Source organism: Lissotriton helveticus, chromosome 9 (genome assembly GCF_964261635.1).
Source record: "Lissotriton helveticus chromosome 9, aLisHel1.1, whole genome shotgun sequence".
Taxonomy (NCBI): domain Eukaryota; kingdom Metazoa; phylum Chordata; class Amphibia; order Caudata; family Salamandridae; genus Lissotriton; species Lissotriton helveticus.
The window spans coordinates 104383511-104407070 of NC_136070.1; the positions used below are offsets into that span (position 1 = coordinate 104383511).

Consider the following 23560-nt stretch of genomic DNA (forward strand, 5'->3'; position numbering starts at 1 on the left):
TAAATGGACTTGTTGAAAGGTTCAGCAAGACGCTGAAGGGCATGATTATGGGCCAGCCAGAACCAATGAGGATTAAGTAGGAAGTCCTTGCGCCATGCCTTCCTTTTGCCTACCAAAAAGTGCTTCAGAAGGAAGTAGGGTTCAGTCCGTTTCAACTTCTGTTTTGTAGTCTTGTGCGTGGAACTCTCAGTCTTGTCAAAGAGGAGTGGGAGCACGCTCCCAAGAAACCCACTGAAGATTTACTAAGCTACATGTTGGCACTTAGATCCCAGATGAAAAGCTTCTGGAAGCCAGGAAGCGATGAAGTACTTGTACAGTCAGAAGGGCAATCTGGTAGAGTACCAATCTAACAAAAAGGTGTGAGTTATGGAGCTTGTGGGGTATTGTAAGCGCACTACTCACCCGTGAGGGCCTCAAGGTGCTGGGGGTCAGCAGTTCCAATTCATTCGAAGAGCCAGGTCTGCAGAACTTTTCTGAAGCTGTTCAGGGAGAGGGCACACCTGATGTCGGTGGTGAGCTCGTTCCAGGTCTTGGTGTGATGTAGGAGAAGGGCCTCCCCCTGCTCTGGCTCTGCGGATGCGATGAGTTTTGGTGAGGAGGTTGGTGGAGCTGAGGTTTTGTTTGGGTACATGGAGGGTGAATCTGTTGTTGAGGTAATGGGGTCCGGTGTTGTGTAGGCATTTGTAGGCATTGGTGAGTATCTTGAAGGGGACTCTTTTCTCGACGGGGAGCCAGTGGAGCTTGCATAGGTGCTGGCTGATGTGTTCGTGTTGAGGGATCCCGAGGACGAGTTTTGCTGGGGTGTTCTGTATTGTCTTGAGCTTGCAGAGTAGGGACTTGTTGATGCCCGCGTAGAGGGCGTTTCCGTAGTCCAGCCTGCTGGTGATGAGTGCATGGGTGACTGTCTTTCTTGCCTCGGGTGGGATCCATTTGTAGCTCTTACGGAGGATGCGGAGGGTGTTGAAGCAGCTGGAGGTGACGGCGTTGACCTGTCGATTCATGGAGAGAGAGGAGTCGAGTATTATGCCGATGTTCTTTGCCTGGTCTGTGGGGGTCGGTGGGCTGCCAAGGGCAGTGGGCCACCAGGTGTTGTTCCATTCGGAGGGGTTGGTTCTGAGGACGAGGACTACTGTCTTCACCGAGTTGAGTTTTAGGTAGCTTTTGCTCATCCAGGCTGCTATGTCCTGTATTCCTTCCTGGAAGTTGAGTCTGGTGGTGGTGGGGTCCTTGGTGAGGGAGAGGATGAGCTGGGTGTCAGCGCAGGAGACTATGCTGAGGCCGTGCTGTTGGATGATGGTGGCGGGGGAGGCATGTAGATGTTGAAGAGGGTTGGGCTCAATGATGATCTCTGTGGGACTCTGCAGTTGATTTCCGTGGGTTCGGAGAGGAAGGGTATCAGTCTGATCCTTTGGCTCCTCCAGTTGAGAACGTTGCCATGTATGCCGCGTCATGTAGTCTGGCTGCAAGTGTGAGGTGGGAGACGGTGTTGAAAGGGACTGACAGGTCGAGTAGAATCAGGGCTGCGGTGTGGTCTGGTGGGCTAAGCCCTATGAGGTCAAGGAGTGGAAGGGTGACATCACTTGCTCAGTGGACCTCAAGGCATCCAGGACCCCTTTAAGGGTCCCGTATGTGAACCACCTCAAGGCCCACTGTAGGAGTACTGAAGTAACAACGCTTCTGGTGAAGGATAGTGGGGCAGAAGAGGAGAGTGAATCACTCCATGAGCTTCTATTTTCCAAGGAGCAGGATGCATCAGAAGAAGGTGTTTTCCTCTCCCCTATCCTGACCCCTGAACAACAGAGGGACTGTTGCCACTTGCTGAGTCAGTTTATCTCCCTATTATAACTTACCGCAGGTTTCACTACTTGGTGCACCCATGGCATTGACACCTGGGACAGCAGGACTTCGGATAAAGTAAGAGTCTGAGGCCTCCCTATTAATTACAGGAGATTGGTCAAGGGGTATGACACCATTGTTGCCACATTGACGGAGCTGACTACGAGGAAGCAGCCCAAGAAGGTGATCTGGGTGGAGGCATACCTGAATGCTTTTGACACCTTAAAAGAGGCCATGTGCACAGCGCCTGTGCTCAAGGAAACTGACTTCTTTAAGGAATTCATTGTCCAGACAGGAGGTTATTTCTCAGGGAATAGCAGTTGAGTGCAATGAAAAGGGAATATGTTGCAGTGGTCTGGGTACTGAAGAAGTTGAGACCATACTTCTTTGGGACTCACTTTTGGGGTTAAGACAGACCACAGATCCCTCAGATGGTTAAGGCAGACGAGGGGTTAACATCTCAAACTGTTGAATAGGTCAATGTGTATGAGAAATTGAGTTGTTGCTTGAGTAGGGTGTTGGCCCTAGTCAAGCAGCAACAACAATACTTGTCAGGATGAGGCACAAGCTAACCCTAAATTAATCTGTGCTCAACCAGCTGATAGCTAGTCACAGAGCAGTCAGGTTTAATTCAGAGGCAATGTGTAAAACATTTTTGCAATACTGCAAACAGTAAAAAAAAATGAAGAACATCACCCAAAAATAATCCCAGAACGAGGTTAAAAAATAATTATTTTTAATAAATACAACAAGACCAAAATGACAAACATCCAATTAATAGAACCAGAGATATGAAAGTTTAAAGATTTCAGTGAAAATTGCACCCAAAAGCGCAAAATGTCAACTGTGGATATATGGTCGCGCCAGCCCAGGACAAAGTCACAAGTTCAGGCCTACCGCGGTAGAGTACGGCCCGGCAACAGGGATCCAGTTAGGCTTGCTGAACAAAGTAATCTTCATTCCTGTTGCGAGGGTTCCTGTTGAAGATGTGTCATGCAGTTAATGCGATATGTTGGTTCCCAGATGCACAAGGCTCTGATACGAGGTCTTGCGTCGTAATCGAGGACACACAAAGGAATATGACACCAGGCCTGCCCAGCGTTTTGACACCCCCTGACAGTTTAGATCTTTGATAGGAAAAGGGGAAACACTTTCCAGATCCAGATGTGGGGGTAGAACATGGAGTCCCCCCCAAATACTAGCACCAGGTATAAATAGTCTACCTCCAAAGCATCTTATCAGACCATTCCTGTACTTGTGGAAGTTACAAAAGAAGGACTGCCCTGATTCCAGGGGACCACCCTGCTGCTTGAATGATTGTATAACTTACATCCCAGGCCACTCAGATTGACTCAAAGGGTCAGTTGGCTGATCTCCTATGTGAGCTGCAGGGATACAGTGAACTTCTGAAGCCTCCTTGCAACTGCCCAGCTGACCAGCTGCAACTGGACCTGCCTAAGACCTGCCACTGGTCTCTACTAGAGTGAGTCCTGACACCCAGTAGAGGCCCCTCAGGTCCTGGACCCCTGCTGACATCAAGGAGAGCTCCTCTTAAGTGAAAGTGTGAAACTTTTGAGGTTTAGAATCCTTGCAATTGTGAACAGGCCCATTCGTATCCAAAGTCTGCTGCCTTGGATGACCGGCAACATGAAGCTCTAGTGAGACGCCACTTGGCGCTGGCAACGACTGTCTGCTGCAACCGGCAATGCAAGAGCTGCCCTTCTCTCATCTCAGGTACCACCTTATACTCACAACCTTTCTGGGCACTCACAGGAGCAGAATGCTGAATTTTCCAAATTCCTCAACAGATCTCCACCAGAGCCCTCATACATCAAGTCCTCATGTGAACCGAGTTGGGGCAAAGGGGATGGGGACAGAAAAGAGACTGCTTCGCTTCTTGTGGTTCACTTCTCACCAGTTCTTGGCGTTTTCCTAGTATTGCCTCTGTGTAGTGCTTCTTAAGTGAACTGTAATTAAAAACAACACATCATTACTAACTTCTGTGATCTTTTCTCTTTCTCTTCTACTCTTAAAACATATTACTATTCACTCTTTCTTTTTCTCTCTTACCCTGTTAAGCTAAGACCTTTGTGTCTCTTCTTAGTTGTTTCTTATTTGTTTTCTTATTTCTTTTAATTATTTGGTAAGTGAATTTGCCAATTATCTATTACCAAGTAATACCTTTTATTTTTTAAACAACATCTCCTATTAAAATGTCTTCCTTTACAGGTTTATACTTGCGGTTCTGGAGAACAAATGAGGAAACTTCTCAGTCGCCAAATTACTTTGTGAGGAACAGGTAAGTGACGTCCTTTAATGCTTCTTTCTTTCCTATATTTCATGTAGAACTCCTGATGCTAAATTCCTAAGTAGAATCCTTACTAAGTAACCCGATGCTACCGAAATGAAAACTACCCTACTTCTGTGCAAACTCTGAGAAATGACTCCTACTCTAACCTCTAACTGACTAAGCGCAAGAGCGGAACAAGCGCATTCTGCAAAATCGTTGGTGAAGTGCACTGCTCTGAATGCTGTTGTTGCACTTCACAGCCAAGTCTGTCCTCACGCCTTCAATGGCCTGCAAGGGACTAGACCGGCAACCTCCAAACTCTTTCCTGAACGCCCGCAGAGTTCTCCAAGCGACCTGCAGTAGGCAAACTCAAACCTGGACTTTCTGCAACCTAACCTGCATCCACCACACCGACTGTGGTAGATCACGGCCGCACATCAAGCGTGATGGGGGAACCCCGAACAACTACGCACTATAGCAGCCTCCAATGACCGGCTATGTGCACTACAGCGATGACCAACAGCAGTGTTCGACCAGCTCTTCGTGCTACTGTGACAACTGTCCGCGATGCTGAGCCTCCTCTTTATGGTCTCCTCCACCGCAAGTGGATCTCTTTGTGCCGAACTTATAAGGTAACTTTTCAGTTGCACTAATCTTGTCCCTGTATCTGACTCACACACCATTGCGGTCAGCCTGAACTTGTGACTTTCCCACGGACTAGTGCAACCAGATGACCTTGAGTGGCACTTTGTGCTTTTAGGCGCTATTTTCTCTAAATAACTTAAAAGTTGCATAACTCTGGTTTAATTGATTGGATTATTGTTGGTCTGGTATGATTTTGTTTATGAAAATGTACTCTGTTTATAAATTGGTTTGGGATTTTTCTTGTGTTGTGTATTCCATTACTATTTGTTTGCTGCATAATTACTTTACACATTGTCTCAAAGTTAAACCTGACAGCTTTAATGGTAAGCTTCAAGAGGGTTAAGCACAGGTTAATTTAGTGACTTTTGTGGCTCACCCCGACAAGGATATGGTTGTTACATGAGTGGGGCTTTCACCCCCCCACCCCTTTACCCAGTTTTTTACACTAATGTAAATTCTGACTATACCATTAAGGAGGATTTTAAATTACAATTCACTAGAGTGTAGACAGCATATCTCTATGTGCTCCCTTTCTAAAGTTAGCACTGTTAATTGGAATAAGGTAACGCAGTTTTAGCCTATTGAAGAGACATGCCTTACAACAGTGAAAATGACATTAGGAGTTTCTCATTGTCAGGACAGGTAAAAATTGAACACATATGTCCTACTGTAGGAAATTGGGTTACTAGTTGTGCAGAATGTGAGGCCTTTATAAGTAATAGTTACTGGAAACTAGGCACTGCATTGTAGCACTTGACTCTCTCAGGGTAGGGAAGCAGAGCAGACCAAAGCTACTCAGGGAAGGTGATGTGGACTTGTAAGCACCACTCGCTGTCATGCAATAATAACACTCAATAAAAGATTGTCCAGTCAGTGCCTTTTCTTTTGAAAAGGAAAAGGAAATGTATTACACACACTCTAGTAAATACTATGCATTATTTTTTAAATATAGATGTAAGGCAGATGGAAAATACCTTAGATCACAAAATCACATTTTATCTCAAATTGTCATGATCCTCAAAATCAGAGTGCCCACCTCCCTACTTGTACCAGACAACACATCCCAATATAGAAGGTGTATCACTTTAGATAAAACAGGCCTATTGGCTTTATTAAGAACTCACCATATTACAAAAACAACTTACCACATGTGAAATACACCTTACTTTTGTACGTAATTGCAGTAATTAATAATAACCATGGGCAAATGCAATTAATAATATCAATCAAGCATATCAACCTTGACCAGTAATCACTGGCAATAAAGCCACATGAAGATCAACCATAAAAACAGCCTCTGCAGATCACCACTTTCACACCATATAAAACGCAACCATAGAACCAGCTCCTAGAGAACGCTACACTCCATATTTCTTCTTTAAACATAAAATGCAGTCATACAATCAGCCCCTAGAGCTTTAGCCTTGGGAAAGCTTTTAAAAATTATCTGAGAATCCCAGTAATACATGGATTTATTGACCCCCTCAAACATAGGGTGAGCAATTAAACATACTCGGAGGAGAGCTGCTGCCCTTCTGCAGCCCTCCCACCCCACACTCTACTTTCCTCCATGGTGGTGCCCTTGCCGTCCTAGGGCCATCACAAGAAGCAGAAAAATATGCATGTTAGCAGCACTCGCAGAGCATTACGGGGTGCTCCAGCCAGGAGCTGTTGCTATTTTATTAGTGCAGGAGAGAGCTGCATAGATTTTCTAGATTTTTCTTGTTATTTAGGGTGACCCCGTGCTTCTCATTGTTGGGGCCATGCAGGGAGCCCAGTCTGTGTGGCCCAGATGGCTTCCCGTGCCACCAGCTTTATACTTGCTGGCACAGGACCATGCAATCTTTGTTTCCCTGCCCAATCCATGTGGTGTCCTGTGGAGGCCTCCCAATTGCCCCCAGACACGGGCATGGGAAGCAGGCCAAGGCCATTGGGGGTTATATGGCGCTCCCGTGTTCTCTGTTATTATTCTGGGGCCCATTGTTGGGATCCCAGGCACCTTGTGTGTGTCAGTCCCCTGGGAGGTGGAGGCCCATGCGGGTAAACATACACAAGCGAGGAGGCCTCAAACAAGCCCTGTCTCCAAAACTAATAAAGTAAGGAGCCTGCTCCTATTCCTAGCCCACCCTGGGATTAATGGAAAGGAGATTAGGCAGAGCCCCACTTGCTTCGATGCTCGCTGGAGGGCAAAGGTCACCAAACTTTAAAAGCCCATAGCTCGGGCCTGATGGTCCAATTTGGAGAATCATGGGCTCACTTTACTCCTGGTGGTGAGCACTTCCAGCAGAACTCCTCTCTTCCAAGGCAGTGTATTTTGGAGGGAGCTGGTTTCACTTCCTACCTGTGCCAGCTTTCCTCCTGGTCCTTGTATCTGGGCCAAGAAGTCCAGGTCTTTCCCCCAACTGGTTGTCAGGAGGAGAAAGGGGGACAGCCACACTGGCCCTTGGAGAGACCCACGGGTAATGGGGTCAATTGGGGGCAGACTGTTTAGTCCTTTTAGTGATCATGGGGTTCCTCTTTCCAGTTGTCAATGGCTGTCGCAGTCCCAGGGTCCGGCCGCAAAAAGCACAAACAGCACCAACAGTCATTTCTCTCTTGTGTAAGAGTTTTTAAAAAAAATGTAATGTAGGGGACACTTTTATAGCGCATCTATCACTCCACGGAGTATATTGGCGCTCAGGCAACCAGATGACAACGGTTGAGGGACGAGATTAACCAATGGAGACGCTTACACTTTACACCAATGCTATGCAGGCCGCATCTGTAAGAGAAAACACCCAAGTCTTTAAAGCTTTCCTAAACTGAGTTTCATGGGACAATGACCTAAGATAAAGTGGGAGCTTGTTCCAGGCTCTAGCTCCCAAGACAAAGAGAGATTTTCCTCCTTTGGTAGCCAGTCTAAATCTGGGGATGGTTAGCAAATTCTGATTAGCAGACCTCAGGCAACGGGTAGGATGGTATCGTTTGAAGCCGTTACACAGATATTTAGGACCTTGCTGTTGAAAGGCTCTAAATGTGATCAGCAAGATCTTAAATAAGATCCTTTTGCCAACTGGTAACCAATGTAGCGCTTTAAGCGCAGCTGACGCGGATGACTTACGGAGCCAACGTAGCACCAGCCGGGCAGCAGCATGTTTGACCATCTGTAGCCTATGCAGTACGGACTTATTGACTCCAGCATAAAGGCTGTTACAATAATCCAGCCTCGAAGTTATTAAGGCAACTGCGACTGATTTTCTGGCTGACAGAGGAAGAAGATCAAAAAACTTCCTCAGAGATTTAATTATGTGAAAACACATACCAGCTACGGCCACCGCTTGCTGTTTGAAGCACAGTTGGTCATCAAATTTAATGCCCAGGTTTCGAACAGACAAGATGGTATGGGGGGGGGGGCTTCAGCATCGTCAGGCCACCAGTTTTTCGGGGAGAACAGATTTTGATTTCCAAAAGGTAAGATCTCCGTCTTGCCGGAATCACATTTAAGATGATTCTCCGTCATCCATTTAAATGTAGCTGTTAGGCAATTTTTCAGGTTTTCCTCTGCCCCAAGCAGTTCCCCATCCAGTACCAGAATAAGCTGGGTGTCATCAGCATATGATATTGTACTGATATGAAATGATGCAATTAGCTCAATCAGGGGTACCATATATAGATTAAAAAGAACAGGGCTTAGCCTCGAGCCCTGAGGGACCCCGGAGCTGATGACCTTAGCTTCCGACTGGAATTTGCCCAGAACTGTAATGGGACAATGACCTAAAAGAGGGTGGAAGGTTCTAGAAGCGAGGCCCCCCCTGGCAAATCCTAGGGTGCCACGTCACCTCTCCATCCTTGTCCCAACTCTCCTGCACAAAATGCTGGTTCAGTTCAAGTTGGCAACATCTAAAAGTCACTGGTCAAACCTTCTCTTGGGCTCTCAGCTCCGCCCCTCGCTTATGCCACTGCCGGGGCGTTACCCACCAAACCTTCAAAGAGGAACCCCCTCCTGTGATTGCTCCAGCTGCCTGGACTTCCTCATTTTTTGAATGGGCCTGGGCTGTCCCCAGCCCTGTGCAGTGTGACAGGTAATTAACATATTTACAACAAGGGGTGGTGATGGACAGAGTCTCTGAATTAAGCAGAATACTCTCACCCAGTCAAGAGATCAGGGCTAGATCCAACACCGTTTTTTAGCTCATTGCACCATCCCAGTTTCAGAACCTGGCTGTATGCAAATTAGTCTGTCCCTGGCCCAGTGCATCATGGGAACAGGGCAGACCAGACTACAAAAGCCAGTTCTTACACTGGGAAGGAAACAAGCTTCCGGGGACCGGTTTCTGGCATTTCAGCCGTCTTCGGCCCGGCTTGCTTGAATCCTGATGGTGCAATGAGCAAGGGACTCACATCTGAGTATACCCTTCCACGCTTAGGGTGGACAAAATATTTACAACAAGGGGTGGTGATGGACAGAGTCTCTGAATTAAGCAGAATACTCTCACCCAGTCAAGAGATCAGGGCTAGATCCAACACCGTTTTTTAGCTCATTGCACCATCCCAGTTTCAGAACCTGGCTGTATGCAAATTAGTCTGTCCCTGGCCCAGTGCATCATGGGAACAGGGCAGACCAGACTACAAAAGCCAATTCTTACACTGGGAAGGAAACAAGCTTCCGGGGACCGGTTTCTGGCATTTCAGCCGTCTTCGGCCCGGCTTGCTTGAATCCTGATGGTGCAATGAGCAAGGGACTAACATCTGAGTATACCCTTCCACGCTTAGGGTGGACAAAATATTTACAACAAGGGGTGGTGATGGACAGAGTCTCTGAACTAAGCAGAATACTCTCACCCAGTCAAGAGATCAGGGCTAGATCCAACACCGTGAGTCCCTTTCTCACTGCTCCATCAGGATTCAAGCAAGCCGGGCCGAAGAGGCTGAAATGCCAGAAACCGGTCCCCGGTAGCTTGTCTCCTTTCTGGTGAAGAATTGGCTTGGTAGTTTGGTCTGCCCTGTTCCCATGATGCACTGGGCCAGGGACAGACTAATTTGCATATAGCCAGGTTCTGAGCTGGGATGGGGCAGTGAGATAAATAACGGTGATGGATCAAGCCCTGATCTTTGGACTGGGTAAGAGTGGTCTGCTTAATTCAGACACTCTGTTCATCACCACCCCCTTTTCTGAATCGTTTTTGGCCACTATAGGTGTGGCAGGGTATACTCAGACATGAGTCCCTTTCTCACTGCTCCATCAGGATTCAAGCAAGCCGGGCCGAAGAGGCTGAAATGCCAGAAACCGGTCCCCGGTAGCTTGTCTCCTTTCTGGTGAAGAATTGGCTTGGTAGTTTGGTCTGCCCTGTTCCCATGATGCACTGGGCCAGGGACAGACTAATTTGCATATAGCCAGGTTCTGAGCTGGGATGGGGCAGTGAGATAAATAACGGTGATGGATCAAGCCCTGATCTTTGGACTGGGTAAGAGTGGTCTGCTTAATTCAGACACTCTGTTCATCACCACCCCCTTTTCTGAATCGTTTTTGGCCACTATAGGTGTGGCAGGGTATACTCAGACATGAGTCCCTTTCTCACTGCTCCATCAGGATTCAAGCAAGCCGGGCCGAAGAGGCTGAAATGCCAGAAACCGGTCCCCGGTAGCTTGTCTCCTTTCTGGTGAAGAATTGGCTTGGTAGTTTGGTCTGCCCTGTTCCCATGATGCACTGGGCCAGGGACAGACTAATTTGCATATAGCCAGGTTCTGAGCTGGGATGGGGCAGTGAGATAAATAACGGTGATGGATCAAGCCCTGATCTTTGGACTGGGTAAGAGTGGTCTGCTTAATTCAGACACTCTGTTCATCACCACCCCCTTTTCTGAATCGGTAATTAACATATGCAGATTTTCACCCCACCCCTTCCTCCTGAGAAGCTGGGAAAACATTGTTAATTCTTCCTTTTGTTTGGACAGCCTTAGTTCCTTCAGCTGGGAAGAAATTTAATTAACTTGGCCCAGTAGTGTGTCAAAAGGCCTGGCCTCTGATCTTGAACTGAGTTAAAGAAATATGGCAATTCTGGAATACCCATACAGTGTACATATATGGTCTTGAGTCCTGTGAATATGAACAGGGTGCACCTATTCTACGCCAGTTTCATATCTCATTGGATTTTGTAGGCCTAAGGGAAGCAATATTGCACTCTAAGGCAGATTTCCCCTGATGTATGTGAAAAAGTGTCAATGCAGACAAAACATTAAATTGCAGTGACTTTACCTATAAGCGCCCCCTAATATTATAAGGCATATCCCAGGTCAATCTCTAACCCTGAAGAGTCCCGTCTGTGCCTGGCTACCTCTGTGCAGTTACCGAGCTACACACAACGGTAGTCTTGCACATGCAAACCGCTCACATGTACACACATGTGTGCATATGGGTTCACGTTCACGTGTAACCCCCCAAGTGTCCCTTAGTTGTGTCACAATGGCCTTATCTTAAAAGGCAGAAAATCGTTGTAAACACATAGGGTGAAGTTCCGTGGCACAGAAGCCAGCGTGATATTTATCAGGCAGCACTAAGCCAGTTTTTTGGGCGTACAGCTGCCTTATAAATATCAGTCCCTTTAACTCAGTGATCTGCGTTAAAGGGGCGTGAATTTTGCAGCACACATAGAAAGAGGAAAAGCCTTGTGTGATTATTTTTGTACAGAGAGGTTTCCCTTCCTGTACAAAAATAATTATCCCCGCAAGGCCGGCACCCTGGCACCATTGTGCAAAGGTGCCTGCTCTTGCGAAGGCAGCCCATTGTGCGTCGGTGCAGGGGAAAAGGCCCGGAATGCGCTGTATCTTACAGATACAGCGCATTCCTGCACTTTTCTTTTGCTGTAGGGAAGCGCAGCAGGACGGCCTGCTGCGCTTCCCTACGGTAAAACTTCATTAATGAGGCCCAAAGAGTGCATTTGCCATGTGATTACCGTGGGAGAGATATGTAGTGAGATTCACCCACAGTAACAAGTCCAAAACTGGGTGATCCAAAAAGTAAAAAATCTGGGCGTATTAAATGAGCAGAACCCCAACATCTGTGATATCCGATACTGCTGTATGGTGAATCAAGCATGGCAGAAATACATTGCTTGGCTTCTCTAAGAGGAGGTAACTTGAGTGAAGAAACAGATAATCCCAATGACTAAAATAGCTTTTCACTTCTCATAAGAAAAAAAGTCACACATTGCTTCAAGGCATATGAATTTTTCTTGACGAACACATCTCTATCTGGATCCATCAGTAGACAAGCTTTGGGAAGCCCCCAGTCTGACTTTGGCAAGTTGGTATTAATGTTTTTCTTGCAGGTATAATCCACAAAAATACCAAGAAGAGATAAAGAAAATATTCTGCCTAAATGTGGCTGCCTTCCCATATCAAGTTTGTGAAATGCAATAGAATTTCAAAGCAACAGTACAGCTGCTTCCTAGCAGGCAGGTGTTTCTACAATTTTTTGTTTTTAATGCATGTCACAAGAACGTCTGATTATTAATGCTGTATAGAAAATGTACTATTTTTTAGGATAATTTTACGCTGAAGACATAATTTCAACACACAAGAATGACAAAAATAAATAAATGGATAAATAGGAAAAGAAGCATTAGCAAACTAAAGTATTGGCCAACCAGCTGTGGTGCTGAAATGCACTTTTTTAGATGCACGTCATCATGAGGATGCCATCACTCACATTCCAAGAGAGTCGATAGCTAACACATTGCCTGTACTGCATGCTGTGATGGGAAGAAGCCAAATGCTATTGTCAGTTGACTATCTAATAGATGACAAGGGATGAGCCAGAACCTCCTGTGTTTGCATTTATCAAATGCAGTTTGATTGGGATATCAGATAAGTCAGTCACATAAAGCATGTATTAGTGACCCTTTGTAAATGGCTCTCAGCAACACCTAACATTAGGCGGTGCTGGCAAGCACCCCATGCCGACCCCTCCACTTGGGAAACGACCTTTACATCACGGTCATTACACTGCGATGCCATTACAACGCAGTTGTTACAACGACTGCATTGTTACCACGCAATGCCATTACTACGCAAGTCATTACATCGACTAGCAGCTAATGGCGAGCTAACATAAGGAATAGTATAGTTCACTATTCCAACACCTTCCCTACTGTTGCTTAGGCTGGAGTTGGAATAGTAAATTATAAATTTCTAATGTTAGCGCGCCATCTACTGAAAGTCGATGTAATGGCTTGCGTAGTAATGGCATTGCGTAGTAACAACACGGTCGTTGTAACAACGAATCGCGTAGTAATGAGTCATATTCCCTCCACTTCTCCTTGAAAGGAAATTCCCATGACAAACTGACTTCCAGAGTTTTACAGCTTGCAGAAAAACTAGGGGCTTATTTATGCTAGCGTCACACTTGCACCAAGCAACATGGTACATGCGCGCCGCAATCCTCTAAGTCAGATTTTGAAGCCATGCAAAACCACTTTGTGTGGTTCTGAGTGGCTTAAAAAATCTGGAGTAAAGCTGTGCAAATTGATGCGCGTCAAAATCTTACACCATCACAGGGGAGGAGTAAAGAGGATAAATAGCTCTATTTCTCCTAGTTTCTTCCTCTTTCTATGTGTGCCTCATTCTTCAGCACACATAGAAAGAGGAACATGCATACGAAGATTGTTTTGTGCAGAAAGGTGCCCCTTCCTGCACAAAATGAATCCTGCATGCAACACAGGCACCCTTACACCATGGTGCAAGGGTGCCTGCATTGGTGCTAGGCTGCCAAATGGGCACCAGCACACGGGGAAGGACAAGAATGCGACATATTTACGTAAATACAGCACATTCCTGCCCTTTTCCTTTTACTCAGTGCAGCGCAGCAAGGAGACTTGCTGCGCTGCACCACAAACTCATAAATAACCCCCAAGTTCCTCGCAACATCCATTATTTGTAAACTCTGCATAACGTGTCCCTAAGCAGCTTGAATGACATCTGTTCATTTGCGTGGGTTGATCTGGATTATTAGGGTTTTGGACCTTAGGCGGATTTGAAAATATACTTACTTCTTGGTGAGACACTGCAAATTTAAAAGCATATTTTTATAGAGTGACTTATGTACCTCAAAAGTTTGAACTGCGCATTGGGAAGCCACAGTACTGTACTTCACTGTTCCTTAGAGGAATAAATCACATTAAAGAGATGCTGACAGCAGCACTTACATTGCATGCACAGCCTCAGATATGATGGGCCACCAGCTGTGTGCTACTTTATTTGTTTACTTGTGCTTTCTCTCACTGACTGGGAGGTAAAAGGATAAACGATGCACTACAAAATATGCTCCACTCTTTTAATTTTTAATGCTTGATTTATGTGTTTACGCTACCATACAGTGCATGCGTTTTTATCATTTAAGAGCATTGCTGAGATAGGAATGGCTCGATTTGCTAAGATTTCACACAACACAACGCAGCAAGGCAACTGTCTGCGTTGCATGAAAGAGAGAGCAGGAACACACCATATCTACTTAGATATGGTGCAGCACTCCTAATCTCTCATAGCAGTGGAGAACTGTGTGCTGCCTAGCATTAATGCAGACACCCTTTAGCAATTGCTACAATAGGAATACCTTCCTGCACAAAAACAATCCTATGAGATAATTTCTTCTTTCTATGTGTAATGCAGAATCCATCACACATAGGCATAATGAGGAGAAATAAAGGTATGTATCCTTGTTATGCCTCTGTTGGTTAAGTTTGCCACAAACCCAGGATTACAAGTCTTTGCAAATCTGGGTTTGTGCCAAAATATATGGGTCAATGCCCAGGAATGCCATGCTTTACCCATGTAATGCCTACCCGACCCAAAGTAGCACAAGGCAGAACTCTGCACTGCGTTGTGATACCTTCTATTTACTAAAAAAGGCAAAGCCACGCAAATTGACTGTGAGTAGCTTAGTAAATTGATTTTGAGTTGGGGCTGTTCCACAAATGTGAAGCAACCCTGACACAAAATCTTAGTAAATCTGGGCTGAAGGGTTTTTTCTTACTATGATCAATTCTTCCAATATCTGACCATAAGAATCAGACTGGAATACGGTGACAGTAAGGTCAATGTATACTTGTTAAATGAATGTGGTCCTGAAGAATGTAGTCGATTTCATTAGCAACCATTAAAAACTTTAGATTTAGAAGCATCTCTATCCCATTGTAGATCCACATAACTCCTTTTTATGTCTGTGCTAGTGTCATCCTTAGCTGTTCATTGGCTACACCTATTGTTTCCAATATACATAGACTTTACTATAGGTCAGGCCCTTACTAATGATTGGGTGGCTTTGTTGTCCATCTCAGTTGTCTCTTCTTCATTTGATGGCTTTCCTCCCTATTCATTTGGCCGTCCTACCCAGAAGCATTTTGTTCTGGCAGCGGTTACCCTGAAAGCATGGTTACGTGGGTGCTGCAGCACCCCTATAAATCCTTGATGGAGTTAAGATAGATAATTAATAATGGAGAGACCTGCATTCAAATACAAATAGTCTCATGACAAGCAACGTCAAGTGACAAAGTGCTAGTTACTCGAATTAAAAGCTGTGTTTACTACTCCTTTCTCTTACTCAATGTTTAAGTCATTTAACTAGTGGCACTCTTACTTAGATACACGTTACAGGGGAATTCCAGAGGTTTTCTAATGTACATAAATAAAGGGGGGTCACCTTACAAAATATAGTACAAATATTTAAATAGATGGAACAGCAGCATGGAGAAGACAATCAAGACACCTAAGTCAATTGATGGCAATGTTCAGCACCCCCACTGAAAACAATGTTTCCAGCACCACTGCCTTACAGTGTTCGGGTCGGTTGACTTGTATTCTTCATATGCTGACATTTGCATTTAGGTAACTGCTATTTTATTTTACTTTCAGTCCTCTATTGAAGTGAAGGTGTTTTCTTCCTCTCTCTCCCGTGTTCTGCTTTCACCTTCATTTTGATCCACCTCCCCACCCCCTTCTCTGTGTTGCATTCCCACAGCACATCTGTTGCTTTCACCATCATTCTCCATTCTTCAGATGCCTATTTTCTGGGTTACAAACATAGGATTTCCAACTAGACATTAAGAATAGTGAAAGGTTGCTTGTACGTCGCAAGTGTCGATTTTTCCTCATTGTCTGCTTATGCTGAAAAACATAAATTTAAAGCTATTCCGAGCTGGGGCCCCCATAATAGTCTTGGCCCAGGGCCCCCAAAATCCTTAAGATTTCCCTGTTGAAGGGGTATTTGACTAGGTGTAGATTCCAATCAGTGCACCATGTGTTACCCTTTGTGTTTTGAACAAGTGCTAATTGTTAATTTCTCCTTGTTCTAAATTACAATACCTTTTTAGCAGGATGGTATATTTTATTCAGACAGTACTTGCATACCCCGGTCAGTGGCAAACTGGGACTGTGTGATAGTGAGCGATGGCACTTCTATATTTCATTTCAAGCACTGTCTGCCTGTTTTGCTTCATCTAGTTAATGACCCCCACCACCTGTTTATCAACACCAGTTGAACAAGGTGCTGAAAGACTAAGAGTGCCATCTGCCTTTTTCTGATAAGAATGGAGTTTAGTATACTGTTTCAAAAGAAGTATTGCAATGGGGCTCCATATTATTACTGGAAATGTCAAGTTTCCAATATAGATCTTTATACTGACACAGCATGCAGCTATGTATCTGCTCGTGTGGAATTACAGATGTAACTGGAATGGCGCACCATACAGGACACCAGCGACTGCAGAGCCCCCGAGAGATCAACAGCTTACCTCCTAAAAGTGCTGTATGGGGGCGGTGGCTGCAAATCTAGCTGAGATTTGCCCATCCTCAGGGTAGGTGTTAAATGTGAATTAACAACACTTCAATGGGATGCCTAGGGATATTCTCAGCCCTGACACTAGAGAGAAAAGGGATACAAACATTATTTGAACCAATTTTTGAACTATTGCAAATTGTACTTGCTTTTTGCACTTGTACTTATTACTATCTGATTATAGCTGATAATAAGTAATGGCTCTCGCAGGCCCGATTCACAGAACTAACTTAAGACAAAATCCTAAACTTACTACTTTTGGTATTCACAGAAGTTACGATTTTGTCTTAAGACAGACTTAAGACAGACTTAAGTTAGGATTCTGTCTTAAGTCTGTCTTAAGTCTGTCTTAAGACAAAATCCTAACTTCTGTGAATACCAAAAGTAGTACGTTTAGGATTTTGTCTTAAGTTAGTGCTGTGAATCAGCCCCATAGTTAGTAACTGACAGCACAAAATGAGAAAAATGCAGAACTAACGTGTGTAAAATAGATGTGAACACAATTTATGTCTGTTCTTGTAAGGAAACACTCTTTGCCTGCTCACCCCATGCGGGGTGTGCCGTGGCGGTTTCCATTGACGGCTGCACGCCACTTTGGGCCCAATTCACAGAACGAACTTAAGACAAAATCCTAAACTTACTACTTTCGGTATTCACAGAAGTTAGGATTTTGTCTTAAGTCTGTCTTAAGACAGACTTAAGACAGACTTAAGTTAGGAGTTTGTCTTAAGTCTGTCGTAAGTCTGTCTTAAGACAAACTTAAGACAAAATCCTAACTTCTGTGAATACCAAAAGTAGTAAGCTTAGGATTTTGTCTTAAGTTCGTTCGGTGAATCGGGCCCAGAGTATCTTCTTTTTGGCGAGGATGCAGTGGCATCTAGGCACAGCACCATTTTTCTTCTCCTGTATGGGTCAGTCTTCTCGAATGCACAGTAGAGTACGGGGTGAATTCCCGCATGCTGGCTTCATGCAATCGGTGTAACTGCTACAACTTTACATTTATGAATTATATATTCCTAAGGAGCTGTCCATTACTTTTAGTAAATATATGTTTATACAAAATATCACTGTTTCTTCCCAGTCCAAGATGGACAAATCTTTTTGGAATGAAGTCACATCTTGTTTCTCCAATATATAAGGAGTTCCACTATAAGCCCAGTTTCATCAAACTTGTCCCAAAATCATTGTTTGCTCACCGGATTCTGTGGATCCTCTGCTCTTTCCTGTATCTGCTGTGATTTTAGGTTTTCCTCCTGCTCCTTGTTCTGATTAACCTGAAGGTTATTTTTGGACTCCAATGTTTCCTCCTTCATGTTGGGTTATTTTCTGGAGCAGTCCTAGACGTCCATCCTATTTCAATCTGGCATCAGGTACTGCTTCTGGAAGTAAAGAGCCTTTCTTATGAACAAGGAAGATTCTGCAAGTATCATCCAGAAGACCCGCTCTTGACAATTCTTTCCCAGTTTAGCACAAATATAAAGAGTGGATGTAAAATTCAGGAACACCTAGGGCAAATAATTTTTGCCGCAGGATGGCTACGGACAGCTTTAGCTGTGTCACAGGCCTAGTGCTTCCAATAAATTACATATACTTAGAGTGGGTTTTGTAGTTTGATGGCCATGTTCTCTATTTGAGGTATCTCCTCCTGATTCAATGTCTTTCTTTCTTACTCTTCTGTTTATTTACCTAGGAGCATTTTTGTGCCCCTTGTTCTGATGGGTGGACTTGTATCCTTTTGCTGCTGATTTTAAAATAAGAGCTGTGTTTACTATTCCTTTCCCTTACTGAATGTTTATGATATTTTGTCATTTAACTAGTGGCACTTTTGCTAAGATACAGGTTAAAGGATAATTCCAGAGGTTTTCCAACATATATGAATAAGGGGGGGGGGGTGCACCTTATAAAATTAAGAACAAATATTTAAATAGATGGATCAGTAGCATCGAAAAGACATTCATGCCACCTAAGTCAATTTATGACGATGTTCAGCAACCCCACTAAAAAAACATGTTTCCAGCACCGCTGTCTCACAGTGCTCTGATTGGCTGACTTGTATCCCTTAAATGCTGACATTTGCATTTAGGGAACTACTATTTTATTTCCCTTTCAGCACTCCATTGAAGTGAAGGTGTTTTCTTACTATCTCCCCTGTGTGCTGCTTTCACCTTCTGTTTCCTCCACCCCTTCATTATCTGTTTTAATTCCCCGCAGTGTATCTGTTGCTTCCCCCATCATTCCACATCCTACTCAGCGTGCTCCTTTCACTTGTCTCCTCCCAGAGGTTTGGCCCCGCCCACTGGCTCCTCTAGTGGTTGCTTAGCAACCGGGACTCCGGGCGGTTACGTAGTTTCCATCCGGGAGGCCGCAATACTCAGCAGCCTGCGGCAATGTAGCAGAGCCCAGGCAGTGGATAACGTTGGGGATAGGTAAAGGCCACCAGGGAGAGTGCTTCTTCCACCTCCGCTCTCCACGCCAGTTGCTCAAACCCACGAGGGAAGTGGAGACCTGCATGGAAACCAAAATGCGTTTTCACTTTTTTTGTGGCAAGAATCAAAGAAGGGATGAGCGCCCTTCACTGCTTCCCATGCACTTGTGCTACAGCGGGACTCCAAAAATAAATCTTAAATCAGCCTCATCATTTCCCTGAAACCTCTGGACACACATTTATTCTCCAGTGGGGTCCATAACACTGCACACTTTCTCTGTCTCATTTAATTCGGTTTCAGGGATTGTTGAAATACAAAGTTGTAATGCTGTAACATTGGCGGAGTGTCTAAACCTATTTAACTAGTCATTTATTTATATCTATAGCTTAAGTATTTTACCATGGTTTTAACAAACAATGAATTTATTCAGACACACCACCATAGTGGCAATGGATCTACTAGAAAGAAAATCAGGCATAGGAAAAATTACAAGACCAGCTTTAATATTCATTTTCCCAATTTTAATAAAAGCAAACTTTAATATGTCTGACATTTAAGCATTAATTAATTCTTTATTCAGTAAAATCTTGTACTTTAATTCAGAATAATCATTTTATTTAGAGCTCGGAAAAATAGTCATTTAGTTCATAGATCAGTTGAAAAATTTAGCAAAAAATAGATAGTTCAAAATTCATTTTCTCCTAACATCCCTAACTAACGCCCTCATCGGATGTATGACATTACAACGCATGCTTTTACCACGCATGCCTTTACAACGCGGTTTTTACAACGAAAACCTTTACAACGCATAGCGCTTTGGGGTGCTGGATAGTGAATAGTTTAATTTACTATTTCAACTCCAGTCCCCGTGGACACTAGGGAAGGTGTTGGATAGTAAACTAAACTTATTCCCTATCCTAGAGCGCCCCCCAGCGCAATGCGTTGTAATGGTTTGCGTTGGAAAAGTTGCTTCGTAAAGGCACTGCGTGGTAAAAGTTGCGTTGTAAAGGATGTTTCCCCCCTCATCTTATCCTTCAGTCCTGCAAAGCAAACAAGAAATAAATCAAAGTATCTTACATCCAGGAATCAATCAGCAATCCGACAGCACTTCGAGATGAAATCAAAAGAGCGACTCTCTCATATACACTAATTTCCTAACTTAATCTATCTAAAAAGTATCTAACATCACCAACTCGGGTTCTGATTGGACAAATTTGGGATGGGTGAGCATCTCCTCACCATTACAACATCATATTCGCGGTGAATCAGCGATTTAATAAAAGGGTATTGTTTAGGACAGTCTTTGGCCTAGTCACATCCTCGACTAGCAACTTTACTGTTCTTTCCCACGTTCAGAACTCTCGAATGTCCATGTTTTGGCAACCATTCTGATTTCCAGGGCACAGTAGCCTTGAACTTCTAATCCGAGCACAGGCAGTTCACTCTTACTTGCAGGCTTTGGGCGCGCATGCGCAGTCCGACACTTGCTCGCAGTTTACCAGAGCAGCCATGTTTTCACTAGGTCTCAGAGGCCACTTTTGGAACTATCATAGAAACAAACACAAATTCATGTTAAATATGGAACTAAAGCCCTTCTGTTTACCTCCCACCATACTAATGTTTCCCCATTAGTTATTACCTAGCAAGTAAGCCACATAAATGCGTTTCATACTTACATATCCGACGACATTTTGACACAATAACATGTACAATAAGCACATTCATGCTACGTTTATTTATTTCTAAGCTGTGCATTAATTCACATCACAATAACAATACAAATTAGTTAGTTATATTGCTTAATGCAGGCAAAATTAGTATTCCCACGTGTGCATTTGTGTGCATCTTATACTATTGTTGATTATTTGACCACAACACACCATTAGTAAATGTTAACGTTATGGAACATTGATTTTACAAGGGGTACACAAAATTTTGTTTTGCCACCTTGCTCCATCAATTACCTCATCTGGTGATTTTATCACCAAACATCTCTCAAAATGTTGAAAAATTTAGCAGAACATGTTTCGAATTCTTCATATTAGTACAATCTACACTCTAGTATCTTTTTCTTTTGATTCTTTAAAAATCTTCTCTCTAATTTCTTCCATTTCTATTTCATTCTTTTCTCTTTCCCTTGCATTTCGTTCTTGAATTGTCTTCTTTATTGCTTTTCTAAAATCTCTCCTACCTTTGCATATACAGCATAATCTTATCAGGAAAATCATTACCAATAAAATTGTTATTGGAATTAGTATTTTAACTATAATTGAACTACCTATTTCTTGGAACCAATGCTTAATTGCTGAAAAACTTTTACACAATTTTTCAAGAACACCTTCAACCTCCAGTGGTTCAATTTCTCTATGTAAATCTGTAATATTAGTTATATACTTCTCAAGATTTTGACTTTTATCTGGAATATAAGTACAACAATGTTGCACTTTTAAAATTCCACAGACTCCCCCCTCTTTTGCTAAAATTATATCAAGGGCAAGTCGATTTTGGATTATCATAGCTCTCATAGCAATCATTTCAGTATCAACCATCAGGAATCCTCCTGCGGTATCTGTTGACAGACGATCAACTATTGTGGACAATTTTCTGATTTTAATTGCATTAAACGAAATTCCCACTGCTGGTATCAGTGCTCCGAAAACATCACCTATTATTTCCATTACACTCTCTCTTCTTTTTCGACTTAAGACTTTGCCTATCTCATACTTTCCATTAGTACCTCTATCTACATGGAACATTTTAGGAAAGACCAAACCCACATAACAGGTCCCATACCAATGGTCAGGTAACCTATAGTAAGCTCTATTCCCACAGATGAAATATATCCCCGGAAAAACAGGATCATCTACTCCTTTAAATCCCCAACCCCCTATAATTCTCTAGGTGTCTTTGCATTGACTTGCACCCACAAAATAATTATCATATATAGTATTATCTCTTCTAATACAAAATTTCCCTAACATTGGAGTATCTATGTTTATAGCCACATTCACATTTTTATCATCAAGATTCTCATCATTAAATGTCCAGTATTTAGATTTCGCATGTTTTATTTTCTCACTTAGTTTGTAAGCAACCCTTCTTTCTTCAACCATATTCAAAAATGTTTTCTCTTCCACTCTCATTTTACATGTCAAATTATTTTTAAAATCATATTCATGTGTCAACTCATCTAATTCTAAGAAATAATCTCCCATCTCTTTTGCAGGTTTCCTTTTGTTCAATGCACTGTCAATTTTTAATTTCGCAAAACTTTCATCTACATTGGAATAATGATATTCCAATTTCCCAGTTTGATAAAACAAACTTGCAATTACACTACAAGTCACTCCATATGTGAGAGGAAGGTGGTGATAGGTCACCCCTTCCGACACTGATGCTGGCAATTTTACACAAACATAACAATCATCAACATTCATAGTTTTAATATATTCAAGTAATAACTTTGAAAATGTATTCTTTGTGTTGTCACTAATAGACTTATCCTGATGCACTTCTGGTTTTCTTTCTCACTTGGCTTATTTAGAATCACATTTGGTTTCAATTTTGTTAAACTATCTTGGAAAGGAATAACAAAAGCTAAAATTACCGATAGTATTATCAATAATCCCATACATATAGAGCAGCATCTACACCATTTTCTAAAAATAGAACATTTTGTTTTATGATTACTGATAGCCATTTTCTCTAACACAAATTCTTTGACCATATTGACAGTATTGACTGTCAGTCACTATAGTTGCCTTCACCTCTTTTCCCAATTCACATGCTCGTATCAAAGCAATTAGCTCCGCTACTTGAGCAGAATGAATTCCTTTCAGACAAGATGCTTCCAACACTTCTGCCACAGTACAAACGGCATAAGCAGCACTTAGATTACCACTCTCCGTTCTCAAGCATGATCCATTCACAAACATCACAAAATCTGATTCAGGCAAAGGTTCATCTCTGATATCTGGTCTGGGTTTTGTGCAATATTCAACAACAACCAAACATTTGTGATCAAGCTCACCTTTCACTTCTGCCTCAATGGTGTCAGGTGACAATGTAGAGGGGTTAACATTTACACACCTACTAATTGTTACATTTTCGGCTCTAGTGAGGAGAATCTCCACAGAATGAGATAACTATACCCTCACAGGAAATCCCATCACTATTCCTTGACTTTGCTCCAAGCTTACACTAGTAGCTGCTACTGCTTTCAGACAACCTGGCAAAGCTTTTGCAACAGGGTCCAAAACAGCTGAGAAATACGCAATTGGTTTTCTCAATTTTCCATGTCTCTGAACCAACACTGACAATGCACATCCTTCTCGCTGAGATCGTCATCAGCATGGAAGGGGTTAAAAACTAACAACAATCTTTCATAAAATGAATGTACTGTTTCTTTTGACTCTTGGGTGGTCCTGTCTATTTTTACCCAATCAGTTTCTTTTGGAGGTATCTTACTTTTCAGCCATACTATCACTTGTTCGTATTTTCGCATTACATCTAGTGATGGAGCTCCTGTTACTTTATCTCTGGGATACTCTTCCCT

The 23560-nt window shown here is 43.2% G+C and overlaps 1 long non-coding RNA gene across 1 annotated transcript in view; it reads right to left on the reverse strand.

Annotated features, from left to right (window-relative positions):
- LOC144782645 (uncharacterized) overlaps window positions 1-23560 on the reverse strand; it is a 308330-nt gene that overhangs the window by 161903 nt on the left and 122867 nt on the right. The window contains exon 3 of the long non-coding RNA XR_013601192.1: window positions 17776-17958. This is a non-coding gene — a long non-coding RNA (uncharacterized LOC144782645). The remainder of the gene's footprint in view (window positions 1-17775; window positions 17959-23560) is intronic.